This window comes from Lycorma delicatula, chromosome 7 (assembly GCF_047948215.1).
Source record: "Lycorma delicatula isolate Av1 chromosome 7, ASM4794821v1, whole genome shotgun sequence".
Classification (NCBI taxonomy): Eukaryota; Metazoa; Arthropoda; class Insecta; order Hemiptera; family Fulgoridae; genus Lycorma; species Lycorma delicatula.
This window is the reverse complement of record NC_134461.1, coordinates 112009245-112032285: the sequence shown is the minus strand read 5'-3', so window position 1 is coordinate 112032285 and position 23041 is coordinate 112009245. Positions and strand designations below refer to the sequence as shown.

The 23041-nt window shown below is 30.8% G+C and overlaps 1 protein-coding gene and 1 long non-coding RNA gene across 4 annotated transcripts in view; one reads left to right on the top strand and one right to left on the bottom strand.

The window, feature by feature from the left end:
• The window catches only part of LOC142327636 (uncharacterized), a 30376-nt gene extending 20169 nt beyond the window's left edge, over positions 1-10207 (bottom strand). Inside the window, exon 1 of one of the 3 annotated variants that reach the window (XR_012757047.1) lies at positions 9711-10207. This is a non-coding gene — a long non-coding RNA (uncharacterized LOC142327636). Of the gene's footprint in view, positions 1-9452 lie in introns of all 3 variants that reach the window. The other 2 variants (XR_012757045.1, XR_012757046.1) reach the window with 2 other exon arrangements.
• Positions 10208-10247: 40 nt separating this feature from the next.
• Positions 10248-23041, top strand: part of Optix (optix) — a 266570-nt gene continuing 253776 nt past the window's right edge. The window contains exon 1 of the transcript XR_012757044.1: positions 10248-10531. The gene's annotated coding sequence lies outside the window, so the exon portion shown is untranslated. The remainder of the gene's footprint in view (positions 10532-23041) is intronic.

The following is a 23041-nucleotide window of genomic DNA, read 5'->3' as shown; positions in this document are numbered from 1 at the left end:
AGTGATGGAGTAAGAAGCACAATCAAAGTAGAAAGAGTTGGCAGTTTCTTTTATAGAGCAAATGCTAAGGGAATTTATGGTAGACATAAAACTTTGTCAAATCATTTTAGGAAAGTTCATTGTAAAAAAAAGGTTCTTGAAGTCCTTTAATACAATCCTGGGATTTCCCTCTGTGGAGATGCAGGAATGATAATGCAATGTGTTTTCATAGAGCCTCAATGTCCATGATCCTCATCCCAAGATAGATTCTTTAAAAGGGCGAGATGGGGAGATTAATTAAACAGGAAAACTTATGTACTCCATAGTACTCACTTTATCCTAGTATTCCTTGGTGTTAGAAAATTTCCTGTAGATTTTGAAGATAAACTCGTCATTCAGTGACGATAAACAGTTTCAGTGACGATAATTGGACTTCATGCAAAACACATATTTGAATACAACACTGTATGAGTTAAAAAAAGGCTTATATAACTTTAGATACTAGTTGCAATATACAGTGCACTGGGATAGTTTTTCCAATCATGTTATGATCATTACCTATGGTGTTTAATCTCTAGAATAAAACCAGAAATATATGTCTTCTCCAAAGAATCCACATGGTTAATGTATCATTACACAGAAAAAAAACACTGCTGGAAGAATTCAGGATGTATTTCGGAAGCGTATTGGAAGGACAAATGGCATCAGATGATAAAATGATAGTAAGATGTTGAGATGATAGTAAGATATAAGAGCATAAGATGTTTGTAAAATTATACAATGATGGTAAGATGGAACGATGATGTAATGGAATAAACTGATTAGATGATGGTGGTAAGATGATAAAATGATATTAAGATAAGATGGGTAAAAAATAAAGACTTCTTTTCCTGGACGAACCACTCTTTCGCATTATCACTGCCCAAACACAATATAACCCAGCAATGTAAAAAATACATCTTCAAAGGAAATACTTTGAAATTAATTTCATAATGTATTAAAAAAGGAAACTTCAAAGAACAAAATTAATATCCAGAATACGTCAAATGGTATTCACAGATGATAAGGACTGTATAAATAATTAAAAGATGCATGGCCTTTATAAATCGCAACGGATTTGATAACATCATTGCATTGTTCAACATACTTTGCATGTTAGTCTCTAGTTTAAACTTGCCACACAATGCCACATAACAAATACAATCCACAAGGATGTGGTACACTGTTAGTTGGCAATGGCAGTATGCCAAACAGGTGCAACTGTTTGCGTCATCAGATATCCATGAGCGATTCTAGATTCCCCTATTTGAAAAACTGTAAAGAATAACCTCCTCTCAATGATTATTTCTGCATCTACCCAATGGGTATTAGATAGAACTCTCAGCATATCTAACATTTTACCTTCAGTTCCTTCAAATATGTTACCCATGTTAGTCATTGGTCAAACCACACCTACAAATTTAACCCACATGCATGCCTCTACTGATTCACCATGTAAATACAGATGAGGGTATATATGTTCCCTGAACCAGGAAAAGCAAATGAAATGAGAGGTTGTTTTGAAACAAAAGTGCGGTATCTGGGAGGTGTGAAAACATGAAATTATCATTACCAAGTAAAGTGTCACGAGAATTATTATATAAGGCATACCTTAGCTCATTATAAGAAAAGAGTAAGTTTTGCTTGTTTCCAATCACCAAGGCATATTTTTTACCTCCAACTTATATCCCAGGCTGATATAAGTGAAACTGTCCTAAATAACCTTCCAAATTTGGTCGCTACATCAACTGGCACTAACAAAATTTTCCCTCTTTGCAGTTCAATCAGCTGGGATGACTGTACTAACCCACACGGTTCAAACCTTTCTCTATACAGCAGATGATAATGAAATTGATTCAACGTAATTCAACCAAGATTTCCATTTAGCACAACAATGGCAATGCAGAAGGTGCAGAACAACAATTTAGTCATCAGATTGAAATTACAAAAAGCGCTACACCAGTCCCTTAATGCACAACTGCAATTTTCATCCCATTGAGGAGCAGTAGATCATCTTGGCTTTCCAGATGTTAAGGGATGAATTCGTTCGCACCATCGAGAATTTGGTGTGTAAACTTGGAAAGTTGGTGGATCGCGTTACCTCTCTTGTCATACTGGTCAAAGGAATCCTTATACCTGTAGTCCACTTTCTGAACCTCCATGGCTGTCTCTAAGGTAAGTCACTATTACAGACTGAGATTACAATCAGTCTATGATCGGTAAGATGTGCGGGTATGGTTGCTAAACATAAGGACCGATCAATGCACGACAATGTATCTGATGAAGATGATGATGTGATAGATGTATCACATCGATGTTTTCATGTATCATTGACGTGATACGCCATTCAATAGGCAGAGATATGTTTTGCTTCAGTGTCAGTGGATCGACTATATTGCCTCGGGGAGAACATGCTGATGACCTCTAAGAAAGTGATGGGTGTTGAAATCAATTATTAGGCAAAGTATAAGAATTCAGGGAAGCAGACTGGACAGATCGATCATCCTCACTGATAACAGAATTTGGAGGAAGGTATAAGTTACGGATATTCATTTTGAATGGTGCCAATATCTTCACTGTGACTGCAGGGATGTTTGTCGCTAGGGGAATATAAGTTTCCGCAATTACGCCTTAAGGAAAACAACACCTTCACATCCTCTTCCCTCAGTTTGGTGGTCGCATCTTTCACAGATGTTTGCGCGAAAGGGCACATCATCCTGGGGACAGAGGTGAGTATCCTGTAAATATTCCACTGAATAATATTCTTCAAACCTTTAAATCTCTTCAAATCTGTTTTTGTTGGTTTTTTCAAGTGGGCTGACAACCACTTAAGGATTTTGTTTGGAACTGCCATATAGTTCCCACAAGTACCAGCAATTTAATGACCACTCCAGTAAAACATGTGTGTACTGGAGCTACGGCTTAATACAACTGGGTTCACCCGGGTGTCCAGAGGACATCATTCAGGACTCACTATGTAGAGCCATCCACCCAATGACACAATATTTTCCACCTTGGGTTACGATTGCATTTCATAAAGTGTTGCAACACCTGTTGCTAACTGTTGCTAACCACAGTGGTTAGATGTTTGATGATGGCAAAATTATACAATAATGGTTAAGATGGAATGATGATGGTAGGATAACATGATGGTAAGATTGTATGATAATAAGATGATGGTAAGATCATAACATGTTCATAAAATGGAAAACTGATTGTAAGCTGAGGTGATAGTTAAATTTTTTTTTTTTTTTTTGTTTGGGGATGAAAAACGCCTGAGCGTTAAATAAGGTTATGGTAAGATGATGAAATGATGTTAAGGTAAGACCATAAATATGAATATAAGATGATGGTAAAATTATGATTAAAAGATAAGATGATGCTAATAAAACAAGATGGTTCGGCAATCATAAAAGTTCATGGGAAGATTAGATGATGTTAAAATTTTAAGATGATGGAAAGTTTATAAGATAATATAGGGTGATGGTGATAAGAAGATGATTCAAGATATGTGAATCAGTAAAATGCATGGGCCCTATATTTTGTATGGTTAAGTTAATGCTTTGCTATTCTCCCCAAAGGTAGTATCGTGCATACCACTTCAAATGCTATTTGTCCTGTACAAGAACTTTTTATTCTAAGTGATGGAATAAGCAGCAGAATGAAAGTAGAAAGAGAGTTGATAAACTTGTATATTTTCAGTGATATATAATTGGACTTCATGCAAAATACACATGAGTACAACATTCTGCAAGTCAACAAGATTTATACAAATTTAACTACATTAGCTCCTAATGCACAGTGTTTTGATCACCTTAACCATTTTGACTATTTGTTAACCAACAGCAAACCGCATTGCAAGTAATATAATATTCCATGAATTTCTTCAACACTTTTAAAGAAATAAAGAGATTCTTCTTGGATCTATATGCCTTGGCACTGGAATAGTTCTTCCAATCATGTTATAGTGTAATCACTACCACTGGTGTTTTCTCTCAGGAATAAAGCCAAAAATGTATGTCGACTGTAAAGAATCCACCCACACATTTAATATAGATCAGGCTCTTTTGCTTGGTGAAAAAACCACTGCTGGAAGAACCATTACTGGATGGAATGATAATGGAAAGCTGACGGTAGGCCCTCAAGAAAGGTAGCATTGTGCATGTAACCTCAAATGCTGTCTGTCCAGTACAACGCTTTTTATTCTAAGCAATGGAAGAGGGAGTACAATGAAAGTAGGAAGAGAGTTGGAAGTTTCTTTAATACAGCAAGGGGCACTTGGAATGGATATTTATAATATATTTCTTTATTTATGTATACCCGGTTACAGAGCAACAGTACAGTGACATGATGTCAACAGTACCCTGCAAAGATGCCAAGGCACTTGTGTACAATCTGGCGTGTAAGTGTAAATGTACCGGTAAATGTGTAGTCTTGAACAGACTCTGGCCAACCACTCCTGAGATGTGTGGTTAATTGAAACCCAACCATCAAAAAACATCGGTATCCACAATCTAACATTCAAATCCATATAAAAGCAACTGTCTTTACAAGGTCTTGAACCTTAGAACTCTCAACTTCAAAAATTAGCTTATTTTGCGACGTTTAACCATTAGACTCCTGCAGGAAGTAACCCACCGGGTTGGTCTACTGGTGAACACGTCTTCCCAAATCAGCTGATTTGGAAGTCGAGAGTTACATCATTCAAGTCCTAGTCAGTTATTTTTACACGGATTTGAATGGATATCTGTGTTCTTTGGTGGTTGGGTTTCAATTAACCACACATCTCAGGAATGGTCGAACTGAGACTATACAAGACTACACTTCATTTACACTCATACATATCACCCTCATTCATCCTCTGAAGTATTATCTGAAAGGTAATTACCGGACGTTAAACAAGAAAAAAAAGAAAGGGTAAACGCCAAGTGGAATAGAAGACCAGGAACTCTCTCAAACCGTAAACCATGCTTATAATGGATGCATTTACATTTAATGGATTCAGGGAAAATAAATTAAAGAAAGGAAATTGTGACTTTGTGATAAATCCCAGGCAGCAAAAGCAGTTAACTACAGCTGCCCAATATCTGTATTATGAAGCTTTTCAAGACAAATGGAAGGGAAAATATAAAAACTGGTTAGATTCAGCACCATCATGTAACTGCTTTTGGAGAAATAAAAGCAATCTTCAACAATAGCAGAATGGGTTTCTATTGCCTGGATTAAAATTCCAAATGTAATATCTGCTCCTTAACTACTTAAAAATCTCAGCATCACAAAATGCCATGGATGGACCAGAAGACAACCTAATATGGAATAATGATGAGCCGTTTCCAGAGACAGGAGTGACAATTAAACTAAGTGTTTATCTGATTGTAATTAATATTAATTCAATTTAGATTACCTGAAAATATAAATTTATTATGAAATTATTTTATGTATAGCAGTATTTCAATTTTATTTTTACTAGAAATTAGCTTATCAAATTATCTTTGTAAATAAATTTTATTAATATCCCTTTATTTATTTATTAACCTTTTCAAAAAGTTTTTTTTAAAGTTTATGATTCAGTTTAGAATCTGGGAGGGAGCAGCTTAGATTCATGCAAATAAAGTATACTGAAAAGCAGGCAACATTATCTTCAATTTAATTTTAAAATCCAATACGTAGTAATATATATATATATAATACACAGCAACTCTAGTTGCTGTGTATACATTTTAAGAAATAAACTGCCTATCTTTAATTAAATTAACTTTATGGTAACACATCTTATGCTTAGTTGGTGTTATTTTAGTATGTAGTCTACCATCATCACGAGATCAACCATTGCAGTATGTGCAGTCTACCAATCATTGTGTATATAATTTGTGTATACTCATTGTTAATTAGATAAGTAAAGCAAGCATTAGATTGTTTGGTTAAGTTATGTTGATATCGTAAGAAGTTTAGCACATGAAAACTGTTACCTAACAAACTTAACCTAAAACTCGCTCCACCTGTTAACCTCGTCTAATTAATATTAAACATACAAATTATATACAATTTACAATATTAGTTTACTATTTAGAATAAATTAGGTTGGGGCGTTCCTACTTCAGACCTTGTGATAATGTGGAACTGTATACCAAAGTAGCAGCACTAAGTTTCTGCAGCAACCTAACCAACAGCAAGCCATAAACAATGTGACAGATTAAAATAATATTGGTATATAGCAAGATGAGGTAGTTAAATTACACACAAATCCAATTTTACAAACTAACTCACCACAATCTTCAGATTTACATTCACATTTAGCAATAACAGACCTAGCTTCACATTTTCACAATAACAATATGAACATATTTGTATGTTAACAACAAAGGATATAAAGACAATTTAAATAAAATTCATTATTTGAATAATTTCAAATTTAAATCTTGGAGCTCTTTCAAAACCAAATTCAAAAAAACCAGCGAAATTTAACAGCACCACATTTAGTGCTCTCATTGATTGTCTCTTATTAAGCCTGAATAAAAGGCGGCTCAAATGCAGGTAAAGTTATTAAAACTGTCTCTGTTAACAAAGCATAAAGTGAATTTTTTAATAATTTTAAAGATTAAAATATACTGCATGTACTAGAGAGAAAATAATCTCAATTAAAATGGTAGTTTCTTTATATGTAAGGAAACTAAATGTTTTTGGGTCATATTGAATGATACTTTGTATTTGGTTAGGCAGTAATTTTGGTTAGGCAAAATCAGACTGGGATACAGAATCAGACTAAAACAAACTTAAAAAATGACTAGATTCTAGATGCTATTTCAGACCCATATCAAGATAATCTAAATCTTATTAAAAAAAAAGCAAGCAGTAAAGACTGGATCTCCTTTGAGAAAACAGAATTTATGATGACTAACAAACCAGCCGCAAAAAACTAATAACGGCATATGGGAAAATAACAAAACCAAAGAATTCAAATACCTATGGGAGATAATTGACAGTCAGTCTCCAATATCAATAAACGCAACTAAGACACTCTTAGTTTGCGTAGTGTGTTTGTATAGTGTATACAACAGTAGTTTGTCCAGAAATTACATTGCAGCTAAATGTGTGTTATTTAACAAGAAATTTCTAATTAATAAATTTAAAAAAAAAATAAATAAATAAATAATACTCAGAAAGGTCCTAGGGCCATCAAAGATGTAGAGAAATACGGAAGACACAATAATGAATTGTATATGAAGATAGAGAAAATACCAGATACAATGAGAAAAAGAAAAAAAGAATCGCTTTCTAGTCACCTACAAAAAGCCTAACATGCTAGTAAACAGGCAATTTACACATTTTAAAAATGTTTAAATCTGAAACAACTAAATCACACAAACTGAAAGAGACATAGACAACTCAAAATAAACAAGAAGTCATTTAAGAATGTTTACCACTGAGTAAAAAACAACAAAACATCACAGCTTTCCTAGAAAACTAAAGCAATGGAAGTGTAGCTGGATAAAGATAGAAAAGAAAAATACTGGGAAATGATGTAGATATTAAAGAAAAATTAAAAATTAATTGGTTGTTCTAACACAGTCAATACAGGCTAAAATGAAGAAAAACAAAACACTGATTTAACTGACTTAATTTTATGGTTTTTTTTTTTTACATATTCACAAGACCATTATTCTAAATATTAATATTACCATTACTATACCACTATAACTACCATTACTATACTACCATTATTCTATATCATTAACCTAACTTCACTTCTTGTTTTAAATTAACGTTTCAACAACATTTTTTGACATTATTGACAAGTGCTGTTTTTGTAATAAATGAGAAAATATATCTTAAGAATAAAATACAAAACTTATATGATGTTAGTTTCATTGGCCTCAAATACATAACATTTTAATAAGTTGTATATTTTTTTTTTTTTTGACACAAAAATAATAATACGTGTTCCCTCAAAACAATGAATAGATGTGTTGAATGTCTGTAATTGATTTAAAGACAGATGTGCTATCTGTGACTATCTAAGACAGCCAGAATACATGCAGCGCGCATGTATTCTGGCTGGCCACTCAGTAAAAGCTGCTAAAATGATTATGAAATAATTTTTTGTAGCATGTGAAAACATTCCATGCGTGACCGGGATTTGAACCCAGAACCTCGAGATGAAAGGCAGAAATGCAACCACTCTACCTCTGAGATTGGCTTATACAAAATAAAGTATCTGATGTTAATTTTATTCATTTTTCTTTCACTGTTATTGGGAGGCCAATTAAACAATAAATATAAAATTTAACAAACTCGACAAGAATATAACCTTAATGTCTTTGATTTTTCTACATCTACTGGGACACTGCTTGGATATGCTTTTTCATTTGGAAGATTAATTACTTCATTTTTAAATAATGAGTTTTTAAGTTTAATCATTTTGAACTGAAAGATCATTAAGATGAATGGTCTCTATACAACCAATGTCATTTCTGAGTTATATCAATATTGAGAAACTAAAAGACACTATTTTATTATATACCTCTAACCAACAGTTCTGCAAAGAAACAGGTTATTTTATAAAACCAGCTTGACTGTTATTTAAAAACTATATCTATTTTTACATGTTTTATAATAAACTTTCTAGTTATATTAAAGGATTCTATCAAATGAGCATGTTCAGAAACTGAATACATAAACTATTATCAATTTTTTTTAAATTATTCATTCAAGCTGAAATTCTCCTGTCACAGCTCAAGCACAAGTGACCTTGTATAGAAAATCGTGATGAATAGTTTCAAATCTATACATCAGTGCCAAGAGAAAATGAACAACTGTGTTGGTTTTGTTTGGCCTTGGAGAATAGAAATGTTTTATACAAAAAGGAATTACAGTATTATTACAGTCTACTAGGAACAAAATCTCATTTGGGCAATTCTCTGACACTGTTCCATGAAAAACAAATTTCTGTTTTCCCATCTTTAAAGTTGTGAATCTCAAACACTCTTGCACTAGGTTTGGCACAAATAAAAAACTTCCTTCTCTGAGATTTTTAATATTTCTAAATTTTGCATATATCTAAATAAATTACAGCAACTTCACTATTGGATACTCAACCCTAAGTGTTATGTTTGTTTGAAGCTAGTAACTTTTTAGCATGATGCTGTTTCTTATTATATATATATATATATAACGTTCAAAAATATATATATCCATTCAAAAATATAATAATATAAAAAAATAATATAAAAATATATAATATATACGTCCATTCAAAAATATATATATATATATTAAGGTTAAGGCTGAATTTAATAAACAATTCTTTCAGCTTAAAAATTTATGTTAGAATTTTCATCCATTATTAACTTATCTAGTTGTCTTAAACAAAACTTTAGTACAGCATGAATGCATGTATAGGATTTTTGATGCTATATAAAGACCATACAACATACCTATTCTCCTGCATTACTCAAGTTAATATAATATACAAAAGTTTTGATTTGTTGGTTTTTATTATTCCTCTGACTTATGACTTCTCTTTGTACAGAATTTACTTCGATTAATGAATGCAAACAGACAACCAGCTTATTTTTATTAACATTATTTTCTTTTAAATGTTCATCTTGTTGAGTAACATTTAAGTATTTCATTTAAAAAAAACTGAAAAAAGATCACACTTGTTAGAAACATAAACCAAATTTATTACAAACCGAAAATAACACTGTAGCTAAGTCAGGCAGATCAGTAATACAAAATCGAACATATATTATTTTGTAAACTCTTTATACATTACGTACTAGAAGCCCATAAATTTTCGGAGACAATTGTTATGTTACGTTATTAGGTATAATAACATTCAACATTCGCAAATTTTAACAAACTATATTTGATAAGTAACTGATACAAATGAGTACCTCATAAGTAAATGAAATTAAATAATCTACGGCTTTTAAAAAAAAAATTGTATTTACATTACAAAAGCACGGCAAAACTTCGGTTATGTTTTAGTAATAACCTCAAAAACTTAATATGCTCCAACTTATATTTACACAAATGAGTTAAGTTCTAAATAAAAATTCAAAAAGCTAATACACTTTTAATATATAAATATATAACTTGACAAACACTTAAAAACCTTTTCTGTTGCACAAAATTTTCTTTATAATTTACATATTTTTCACCTTGATTCGAGATTTTTTTTACATCTCTTTGGTATATACTTTTAAAGGCACTTGTGCATTTCAAGAAGTACCGCAGTTGAAAAAAAAAATGTTTCTCAAAGTGATGGATTTTAGACGTAATTTACGCGCTGATTACGAATGTGTTATTCTTTTTAGATCGATATTTTTTTAGATATTTATGATTTTATTGATTTTTGTGAAAAACTTTTTTACCAGTTATGACTTTGATCGATTTTAGTTAATATGCTTTTTACTTTATTGAATCTAATTTGCAGTTCATTATCAAAATATGACCTCAGTGTAACTTCTAAATGAGGAAATGAAAGAAGTCATCACTAAGTCCAAGTCAGGTATACAGAGGAATGTTGTTATTACAATATTAACAATGTAATGATATTTTCCAGGTGGAAAAACAGTTGGATCAAGTATCACTTTTTTTTAGCAAAAGAATACTGGAAGCTACATCCAACTTTTGCTCTGGATAGCGTGTCATAATTTTTCAAGTTTTATTGTTAACAGAAAATTTTATTTTTAAGTGTTATGGCATGAATTGTGTCGCTGTCTTAGAATATTTTTCAAGAGGTTGTCTGCTTAAACTACTTTGTTGACTGTGAAATGGTCTATTTCATAATTACCTTTATTTTGATTCAGAATGAGATAATCGTATATAACTTGGACTTGTCATTTGCAGTTAGAATTTGATTCAACTTATCATCCTTATATTAGTTACCTATCATGTTAGAAATGCCAGAATTCTTGCAATTTGACTGTTCTTATGCCTCATCATGCTACTTCTCATATCAAATAATTGAATCCATCTCCTATCTATATTGTAAATCATCACATTTTTACTACATACTTCACAATTCTGTTAATGAATCATTGAAAAAAAAATCATTGAATCATTGAATCCTATCATTGAAAAAAGCAATTATTATGATTTTACATTTTATTAATTTACATACTTTACAGCAAATAACAACTGCAAACATTAACAAATATCAATACAGTGGTACTTTTTAATAACAAGTAAATAAAGACACTTAAAATTGGTAATCAAAACTTATCTCGACACAAAATTAATGGAATTTACAACAACAAAAAATAATTTAATTAAAAACAAAATAAAAGAATCAATAAATTATCAGCTGCCGATAAGTCAAAATTTTTTAAATGAACATGTTTGCTTGACATGTTTGTTTACATTCATTGCTTGATTGTCAGAAGGTAGTTTATTGATATCTAAAATAAAATTTCTAAGAAAAAATAATAAAGGAAAATCACAAGCAATGTACAATTTTATTTAGAGCCAAACATCTTTTATGTACTACAATTAGAATATCAGAAAAAACAAACCTGTATAACAAATGGAGTGATGCAGCAGTGATACCTTTTTTCAGCCTTTTAAATTTGAAGTGAGATAAACAATAAAAGAATTAAAGTACTAATTAAGGTAGAAGCATTAATTTAATGTTAAAATTTAGCAATAAACTTGCCAAACTAAGTGTAATAAAAGTTAGATAGATTAATTAATGTATGAATTTATAATTTCAAAAATAATAGATCTGAATAAAATTAAAGCAATGAAATTCTTTAAGAAGATAAAGAGTTATAGTGATGGATAGAAAAAGAAGGTATGGCATTCCAGTTTTCTATTACTGGCTCTAAAATTGTGAATCAACCCGGAAAAAATTATTAATATAGAAAAGATTTTTCTCTTACCTTGGTTTTAAACTAAATACCATGATATATTTCAGTAATTATAAAATATTCAATGTTACTTATTCTTTTGACTTTTTTAGTGTATTTTTAACATCATAAATGCATGAAATAAACTTTATATCAATAATACAACCTGTTACAAAAATTATTATTCTTTCATCTCAATCTAATTACAGAATTTATTGTATTTTGGTTTCCATGGTTTTGAAAGCATTTTTACCATAAAAAAAGAAAACATGATTGGTATTAGTTAATAGTTTATTTACAATTACCTTACTTAAAAAATAGATGAACAATATTATTTAATTTAGAATAAATTTGCAATTAAAGAGTGTAGTCTAAATTATCTATAAAAATAAAAACGAAAACGCATCAAACTAATCTTCTAAATGTAGAAAATGCAGGTATGAGATTTCTATTTGAATAAAATCCAGTATTATATAACACTAGCTAACAATATTCATTAAAAAAAAATGAGAGATTAACTTATTCTAAGGCAATTCATATAGCATCATTGTAGTTTTACAGAATACTAAATAAATAGTGATAAGGAAGTTGCCATTCTTTATTCATTCATTCATAGTGTTCTGCCATTAGGGCAGGTCCCTATCATGGCTGCTGCTCTCCTCCTTATCATTTGCAAACCTCCTTGTTTCAACATATTTTCCCTTTTTGATAAATCTATCCATCATTTGAAATCTCTTTCTTCCTCTTCCTTTACTTCCATTCACCAAGTTTTCTATCGCATCAACACCTTTTTCTCATGGAAAGTTTAACTGATATTCTTGTTTTAATTTCTACTGTGCAAGTCAGATCATCAGTTATAAAGCTCCTTAAGTAGTGAAATTTCTTAACCTGCTCTAAAACTTCATTCCTGAAAGAATGGGTTTCCCAATCTTTTATTAAAGCTTTCAATTTAATTTGCTCAATTTCTAGGTCAGAAACCAGATTCTAACAGTCTTGATTAATAAATATTTGATGAATTTCTATTTATTAGAAGGTTTTCTGGTCATGACAAGAACTAATCTCCAATGATAGAAAATGACCAGAAGTCTATTTTTACCAATTTTCCTGAAATGGATGATGATGTAATTGAAAGTTTTAATTAATTGGTTAATAAAACTTGTTAATAATTTCACAGATTGTATAACAAAGTGTGGCAAATGCCATAGAAAAAAGGTAAAACAATGCCACATAAAACAACAAAATACAGATGCGTGCAACCTATACTTATTAACTGACATTTATCATTTCAGATTACACTAAAACATAATTTATATTATTTGTTTTATGGATGTAACATTATTATAAACACAATGACATTATTAATACATAATATTCAACAAAATATTTTATGTAATACCTACAGATATTATTTCTCTTAGATACTCAATGATATTGTTTTTATACTCTTCCAATCACATTTGTAGTAATTTTTTATAATTTATTTTGTCTCTTTAACCGAGATTTTGTCTGAGAGTGAGTTCAACTGCCAACCTATCAGTTGCACTATTGTGTAAAGCACATTGTTATTATCAACATCAAAGTTTGTCTTTACTTTTTTTTTATACAATAGTTTTAATATAGATTTTTAACAAACATTGACTGAATGGCATTTGAATTAAGGATATTACAATGATAACAAATAAGAAAGAAGAGGATAATTTTTTCTAATCATCATGTATCTTAAACTTACAGCATTCATAACTATGCTATATACAGGCTACACAACAAAACCCTCTACAAAAACACTGCTATGATTAACTTTAAAAAAAAAATATTTAGTAAAAGCCAAACTACTACACAAATTTCAAAACACAAAACGATAAGACAAATGGTAAAATAAAAATTTTTAAATTCTTTTTTATATTTACTAGGTACAACATATGGTATGGGTTCCGTGAAAAAACATTACATTTTTTTAGTTACAGAAAAGTTTTATTTGTGATATAAATGACATAAGGTTTTTTTTTTTTTTGAGAAAGTAAGTTTAAATAACAAAGATATTAAAGAAAATAGAAGTTCTCATGATGTTTATAAATTAAATCTTTAATTTTTGTATCTTCTTATGACTGTAACATTCAAACTTCCTTTATGATATTTTTAGACAATCTTGTTCTATACCTATGCCATTCAATCATGACTTTTTTTCAATGAATTGTTCTGTAAAAAATATTTAAGAACATCTTGTTTTTTGTAATATTGGTCATATTTTTTAAATTTGAATATTTTTTTGTTGGATTCAGCGGATCAAACTAAAATGTGGCTTCCAATAACTATTGTATGTATAAAAATTGCATAACTGGTTTGGTTTTATCTGTTCTTTTATCATTATTTCAGTTGTACGGCTGGGAGCAATAACGTGGTAACCCACTGAACCCAAATTGTTGGCAAAATGAGGGTATGTGTTCTACAAATCACTACTAAATGTATGGATTTTCAGATTTTGTCTGTATGTTAATACAGGGTTACTAACCAACTCTGTCAAATGAAATCGCATATTTTTTCTCACTATGATTATTTTTAGTGGGTTACCATGATATGTTTTAAAAATATTTAACTTGTATGTCTTACCATTAGCAATAGACTGCACTTTTTGGGGTTAAATAAACTGCTGTTTCTTTGTTAGAAAGTAGAAAGTTTTTTATTAATACATAATACATAATAAAACTTTGTTTCTTTAACATAACCTTAAAATAGAGATTTTAAATATAATTTCAAAATTAAATTGAAAAATTACAAAATTGTTGTTATATTTGCATAATATCTTTCACCTTTGAAACGTCAATTTTTCTTGTGATGCATGTTTCTGAGGGATCAATGATTTGCTTACAGTTACTTGTTTTCCCTGGGGCACAGACTTACTTTAATTTTGTTAGAATTACTATGTCTTATATTAAGCTTCCTAGGCTCTTCAGATGAAAATGAGTAACTTACAGTTTTTCCAAAGTACACTGGTTGCTTCTCTTCATCTTTAGTTCTGAAAGTAAACTTTGATTTTAGGTCTGAAAAACTATAGAAGTCTTTTGTTTTCATATGATTAACAACAAATTTATTTTTTTAACAGGAGTTTTCTATAATGCTTACCCATTGTTCAGGAGTATAAACATCTTGCCACAAGTCTACTGATTAGTTCTCAATATACCAAAATCCTGTCACTTGTAAGTAAGGTACGACCTGATATTGGGAAGTAGTGCATTAATGTTCTCAATCGGCCAGTTGCTGCTAAATATGACCAAAATGATACCATGGACCAATTCTTGTTTTGGCCGCTACAGTTGTTATTTATTAAAACCAGCTTCTCACTCTTAATATCATATTTCTCAAAGTGTGATTTTAGACAACTGTCAGTTTCTTTGTAACCATGTTCTGCTGCAGACTCATCCCAAAAATAAAAGTAGCCCTAATCAGTTTTGCAGTCACGTATGTTAGGTTGTATCCCCCATAACTTTTAGCAGTAAAACGCAGTGCCTGGTGCTTAGCTTAGGACGCGGCAAGGCTTGCTGCAGATCAAAAGTTGAGTTTCTTCAGCATTCTTCTATTCTTGTCAAAAGACACAAGCTTTACATTACAATCTTCGCAGAATTTTTCCCAATAATAATCATATATGTTTGCAAAAGAGTACTCATGACCGAAATAAACTTTGTCTGGGTTGTCTTTCCTACTGTAATGATTTAGGAATTAGTTGTAATTATTTAGGATTTTGTATTTAGGAATTCCATTTACATGGAAATGTCCTTGTATATTTACTTCTTCTGGTATCAAAGTCTCCTTTTATCTAATGAAGTATTCAAACTGTCTGACATTTTTTTTTACTAGCAATTCTATTTGCCCTGTCAACTTTTGTAGGTCTTTTTACAAACGTTTACTTAAATAGAACTTCTTAATAAATTTTGATTTGTCCATGCAAATAAAAATTTTGGAGGTCATAGTTTCTGTACTTCCAAAATTCACTAATTACTTTTCCCTACATTCTTTTCCAAGACTTTCGTAACACATTTTAGGACATTTGCAGTCATTTCACCAATATCTCTTTTTTCAAAAGTCTTACCACTTACTTACAAACTTACAAGCCAGAGTTTATTTTCCTTTCTGTTATTCATACAGATTTCCTTTAAAGATAATGTACTGGGTATTGGGTAATTGGGTAAGGTAATTAGTTGTGTAGTCCCCTCTTGTACCATTTCCAATTTCATAACAGTCCCTAGTGTGGGTCTATCTTCTTCAATGTGAAGATAGATAGTTATTTGCAGTCAAATTATTTCCATGTTCTGAGATTTCTTTCTCAGCATTTACTTAAAACAATGAAACCCTTTAATAGTAATGATGAATATGTGACCCACATTGGCTGGTTAGAAGAGTGCAGATGATGGTAAGCCACATGTTTTTGTGTTACATTGGACAGCCAAATGGTTATGAATGTTCTATTACTGCATGTAAAAGCATGTTCACAACTATGTTAAATCATATTTAATATCCAGAATCTTCCTAGAATTCAAGACATGGCAACCAACATATCCTAAAAACATATTTTTTTAGTACATGTACTTATTTAAACATAATTTACTTATTCATATTTTTTTCTTCCAACTTATCTTCTTCACTTCCTGGATTTTAATCACTCCAACATAAACTTTCAATCGTAAACAAATGGTTTTGAGGATTACCAGCTTGTGAATCAATACTAAATCATGACCGGTGTTCTTTGATGGTTGAAATTCAATTAACCACACATCTCAGGAATGGTCGAACTGAGACTGTTCAAGAGTACACTTAATTTACACTCATACATATCATCCTCTGAAGTAATACCTGAATGGTAATTCCCAATTGATAAACAGGAAAAAGAAAAACTTATTGTGAATCAGGTGGTGGTGGAATATCAAAACACACATTACTCTGCCATCTGTGGAGCTTCCAGCGAACTAATTAGTGTTCTGTAAACGTTGATATTGGCAGTACAGAATGATTAAAATAACTAAAATTTGCATGTAATGTGGATTACGATGTTATTGCTCTAAACGCATCAATTAGCAACATCAGTGTTTCTCTTTTTTTATGTTTGAGTTTGCTTTCAAATAATCTTTTCTGTAATATTGGCCTCTAGAAAAAATGAAAGAAAAACCAACAATTTTAAACTTATTATCATCAAATGTATAATTAGACAATGAATTAGATAAAATAAAATTGTCTGAAAATAAATAATACAATCATTGCAGTTCATTTTTGAAATCAACTATATCACTGACAATTATAAAAATCATCAGCAGTAAAAATGGTTAAAAATATAAAGCTGTGTAATAGTAAAATTACAGGCATATTTTTGAAACATATAGATCGAATTTGTTTTTTGAATCATCTCTACCCGTTTTCTAACACACATTCATCTTGAGGCAAATTCGTTTAATTTTAATTCTCGCATACATCATTTAGTGCTGCGCTCCATAAATCTTTCATTTAACTAACTGAACTTTGTTGCAGATTTAGCCTGAATTAAGTAATATTGTTTTTTCATTTTTCGAATATTATTGATCATTCATGTTATTTCATTTCGTTATACAAATATTAACGATTTTAATGTGAGGATAGTATATTTTTTTTAATTACAATTTTACGTTTTAATGTGAGGATAGTATTTTTTTAAATTAGCATTTACGTTTTTTTTATTACTCTTATCGTATTGAAAATAGTAATCATGACATTTAATGAAAAAAATATATAAAAATCATAAAATTGAACTGAACTTTATTTCTATTTAATTTTTTAACTCAATTTTTAATATTCAATGGAAACAATTCATATCAATTTTGTTAAACTAAATTTTTATTGAATTATTAAAATATATAAAAACCCTTTCTTTGGTACAATATGCACTAACATTTAGCTGAAAATTTTAGTCCTCTATTCTAAGGATCACTTTGAAAGAGAAATAAATATTATAATTTAAAAATAACAACTATTTTTCAAATTCGTTGGCTCTTTCGATTAATTCCTTATTTAAATAATGATAGTTTCATATTTTACTAGAAATAAAAATCTGATGTGTGCACCACATGACTTAGTTGTACGCCTATTAAATTACATATATATTTTTTTTATAATGAAGTGTACATAAAATTTTATTTCATTAATAACTTCTGTTATTTTTCATATTTTTTTTTATTATTATTAAATTATTATATAGTATTTTTTTTACAATCAGAGGTTAAAAAAAGGTTAATAAGTCTGATTCAAACCGATGTGACCTTCCCCTTTTAAGATCAAAGTATTTAATTTAGCTATAACTCGAACCAAAAAAAGGTAAATACCACATATGATATATCGTTGAAAAGCTCTGAATAAGGGCTTATTACTGCAGTTAAGAAATAGTCGAAAATTCAATTTTTTTTTATTTTTGGGCAATATGAATACAATACAGTACAATACAATATGAGTATGAATATATACACAAGATTATTTCCGTTGAAATCTGAGAGCCGAAATATTTCGCGATCACAATACTTTCTTTACTTTGTACAAGGAAGTAAAAATCTCATATTTTGGTGAGAACAAAGCTTCAAAAAAATGTATATATAATATTGATATACGAAATTTTTTGGAGGGTCAGCTGGATGGTTCATAGTTCAGTTGGATATTTACGCAAGTAAATATTTTACTCTATGGTATCAGAGGAGCCGCCCACAATTGGTTGAAGTTAAGAACACACGTTGAATTGTAAGTCTTCACTTCAAGATGTAGAATGGAAGGATGCCACAGAAATGTTTTCGGTCCCTTGTTTTTCTTATTGTCTGTTCATTCTTATTTCTTATCGTTCTTCTTTTTCTTATCAGTCTCAAAATCTTTAATCATTCATTGCCCTCTCTTCGCAGATGAAAACATTAAACCTACATGCAGGTGTATCACAAACTTCTTCCGGGACTCTACTCGTGAAAATAATGGAAAAAGTTCATGCTTCGCTTGCGAATTACGGCTGGTGAAAGATTAGCTGGGATTTCAGCTACTCCGGTGAAATGAGGTCGTACTGAAATCTTTAGACGTTGCAGAATTAGTGATTTCTTATGATTTTTTATCTTAAAATCGAATGAAATAGGTCTCAGAACCGTATTTGTAGTAGGTTTTGAGAAATTTGTGGGGAAAACCAATAAATTGGTGTAAAAAACCCTGCTTTTTATGTTTGGCCAAACAATAATTTTGTAACTCTGTACATCGAAAGAATTCGGAAATTGTACTTTAACAGTTTAATAAAATTTCTATGGATAGAAAGTATGGCTAAAACTGTCGTAATTTATTTCTCAAGTAAACGTAACATTGTTACTCGTGTAGATAGAATTTTCAATACGCAAAATTTCAGGTTGTATTATTAGATGACAAATTCACCTGGATAGATAAAATTGATTGCCTTTAGAACAAAATTAAATTTTATTGTTTGCTTCAAACTTTCTTTTTTTTTAACTTGTCATCATTATTAAATATTTATTATCCTAGATATACTCGTGTCTGAAGTAAAACAGAACTGTTTTTCATGAAACTCAACACAATATCTCGTCCTTCGGCTTACGAGAAAAACCCTTATTAATGCTTCAGTAGTCATTTGTAATAAAAATTATCGGATTATTTTTCCCACGAAGTTATTTCCTTTTGCAGAAATAATGTTATTGTATCAGTGTAGTTTTTTATATTTCTTCACGTACTTATTTTAATGTTATATTGTATGCTTTTATTTTTAATTTTTAATATGGACTTTATCGCATCTATTTTTTTTTAAATTTTATAATTAATAGTATATTTTGCTCTGATACAGGTTTAATGACGGTTTCTTTGACCGATCTGAGCAAATTTTGGGGAAGCTCTTTTCATATCTATAGAGTAGCATATTTATACATTCCTGACGCGATCTATATATTGCACAATTATTTACCGAACAAAATGTTTATTTTTTTTATAAATGTAAAATAATCCTTTAAATGGAGTTTATTTCTTGAAGCATGAGTTTGTTTCTCTGATGGTTTCTTAAGGTATGTAGAAAAATCAATTTTTATTACGGTTCAAGTGGTTAAATATTAGTAAATAGAAAATGATTAGTAATAGGCTGATTTCATTCTGAATAAAAGTATTCCGATCAGAATGGTCTTAGGTTACTGAAATCTGTTGTTTGTAGAAGCCTAAAGTTACTCTTTAGACTGGATGGTTTCTTTCATACTGCGGTACATTCGTAAATAATATTTAATTTAACATCCCTTTTTCTTATTCTTGATCCACTTACACTTTGTGGTCGCTATTTTGTCATGCTGAGAATGCCGGGACATACATAATCAGTGATACTTAGTGTGATGTGGTAAGGAAACGCAACAAATGTTGACTAAATTCATGGAAATCTTCATGAAAAATTACCGTTGAAAAGAGGTTGTTATTTGCCGTTTTCGAATAGGATACCTAATGAATAAGATCGACGCACCCGTTTGTGTTTGCTGGGACTGTCAACTAATAATACACCACATTCTTGTGGACTGTGAATATTATAAGGCAGTGTGTCGTAAATTTTAATTAGAAACTAATATACAAGATATTCTGAGAATCAATATGAGGATACTTGTTGTTTCTTAACGCCGTACATCTGTATTCGATTATTAGGTAATATGTTATTATTTATTACATAATTATTGTAATACGTTATTTTTGTAATATTATATTATGTTTGTACCGGGCGATAATAACGCAAAGGCGTTTGTCACCCTTCCACAAAAAAAAAAACAAAAAAATTCTGGATCTTCTAATTTTTCCTAAAATACAAATATGTGTTCTAGTACGGAAATGTTTTTATAAACTTGCAAAAACCCTTCCTGAATGCTCTGGTAATTTTAAGAAGTGCAACAGTTTCTATAATATAAACTAGAAAAAACGGATATGTAATAAATTATAACAAGAGATTAGATTTTTTACCATATTTGTTATGCAATGTTATGCAAGACAAGTGTACGCGTCCTTTTTTTCCACGACTGCTCGAAAAGGAGTGTAATGTATTTAGCGTGTATGAATGTATGGTCCACAACAGCAGCTCAACGGCCGAACCGATTTCGATGTATGACCCCGTGTTGGAATCCTTATGTTACCGGGAGTGTCATAGGCTATAAAAATATGTATAATATATATATATATATATAGTAGAAAAGATTTTCCGGTTGAAGCACAAACTTTAATGAATTGAATTAATGAACTGTGAACTGTGAGATTCTATCACTGTGTTACCTGGGTTTGAACTGATAAATTTAAATGAAGATATAATATTTCAAAAAACGTAATAGAATTAAATTTACGATAAATAAAATAAAATAAAAAATAAATTAAAAAAAAATTCTGTTTATTAATAATGAGCTTCTGGTGGGGACTGAGTGCGATTGGGTCGCTATTTTGGGTGTTTGACAGTAGGTTAACGGCTAACTTTTCATGCATCAGGTATATTCTCGATCTTACGGACCGTGGTTCTTCGGAAATGTTTTATATCTTTTGCAACCAATCTTCCGATTTTAAAAATTCAAACGGAGTATTTGCTAGTAATAATACAAAATAACGATGGAATCAAACCGGAACAAAAATTAACTGATACTCACAAACATTGAGTGGCCTGCTCTACACGCGCCAGCAGACCAGTTTGACCTCGCCGAGCTCCCACAAACGGTCTTTGTTTGTAGCGTTTGATGGACAGAACGATTATAGGTAATGCTATCGGTATCAGATTGAAGATCGAGCCCACTATTGTCAAATTTGATGCTTTAGGGGAACAGGGCAAAAATGAACGGCATATGGTGCCAATAATATTGTGCTACGTTGTGACGGTGCATTAACTACGAGGGACTGTCGTAGATCTGAGCACTCACATCTTTGCCACGAGCCAGGCCTACATAGCATTGAGTCGCGTGACACAATTGAAGAGTTAGCCATCAGTTGTTTGAGGGGGTTATGAATAATAATTGTCCCTTATTAAAAAGCTCTGAATAGTAATTATTCTATATTAAAGAGCCCCCGACGGCATTTAAATATTTTGTTGAAAGACAAAATTAAATAGTATATAACGATGTTTATTCCTTATCTTTTTTTTTTTGTTTGTTTGATTTATTGTTTATTGTTACTTTTATTTTTTTATTTCTATTTTATGCAGTCATGGTGGTACGAAATTTATTTATTTGTTTAAATATGGTATAATTTCGCATAATTGAACTTGTTTATATGCATATATACGAGGGTAAGTCAATTATTATCCGCAATGTAGTTATAAATTTTATTACAGTACAAATAGGAAAAAAGCTCTGAATAGTAATTACTCTATATTAAACAGCCCCCGACGGCATTTAAATATTTTCGTTGAAGGAAATAGTATATAACGTTGTTTATTTCCTTACTTTTTTTTTGTTTTATTGTTTATTGTTATTTTTATTTTTTATTTCTATTTTATGTAGTCATGGTGGTGCGAAATTTATTTATTTGTTTAAATATACGAGGGTAAGTCAGTTATTATCCGCAATGTAGTTATACATTTTATTACAATACAAATAGGAAACCTCTACATGTTAATCATTTTTCAACATAGTCCCCTTGCGTTTCAACGCACTTGGTCTATCGTTGTACAAGCTTCCTGATGCCCTTATAAAAGAAGGTTTTTGGTTGAGCTGCGAGCCAGGAATGCACCGCTTCTTTCACTGTTTCGTCCGAGGTAAATCGACGACCCCTTAATTTGAGTGGACAAACAAGTGGTAGTCAGAAGGGGCAAGATCAGGACTATACGAAGGATGAGCCAGTACTTCAAAGTTGAGTTTCTGGAGCGTTTCAGCAGTGTGGGCAGCAGTATGTGGACGGGCATTGTCATGCAACAACACAACACCTTTCCTCGGCGTTTGCTTCGCAGAATTCAGCTTGGCAGTAAGCATCTGACTGTAACGCGCAGGTTTATTGTCGTGCCCCTTTCATTAAGCATCAGTTTTGAAATTTTTGGGCCTTGAAATTTTTTTTGTGCAGGGCAAATTTGGATGTTTCCATTCCATACTCTGCCGTTTACTCTCCGACTCGTAATGATGGATCCATGTTTCGTCACCAGTGATGATTCTGTCTAAGAAGATGTCCCGTTCGTTACCATAGCGATCCAA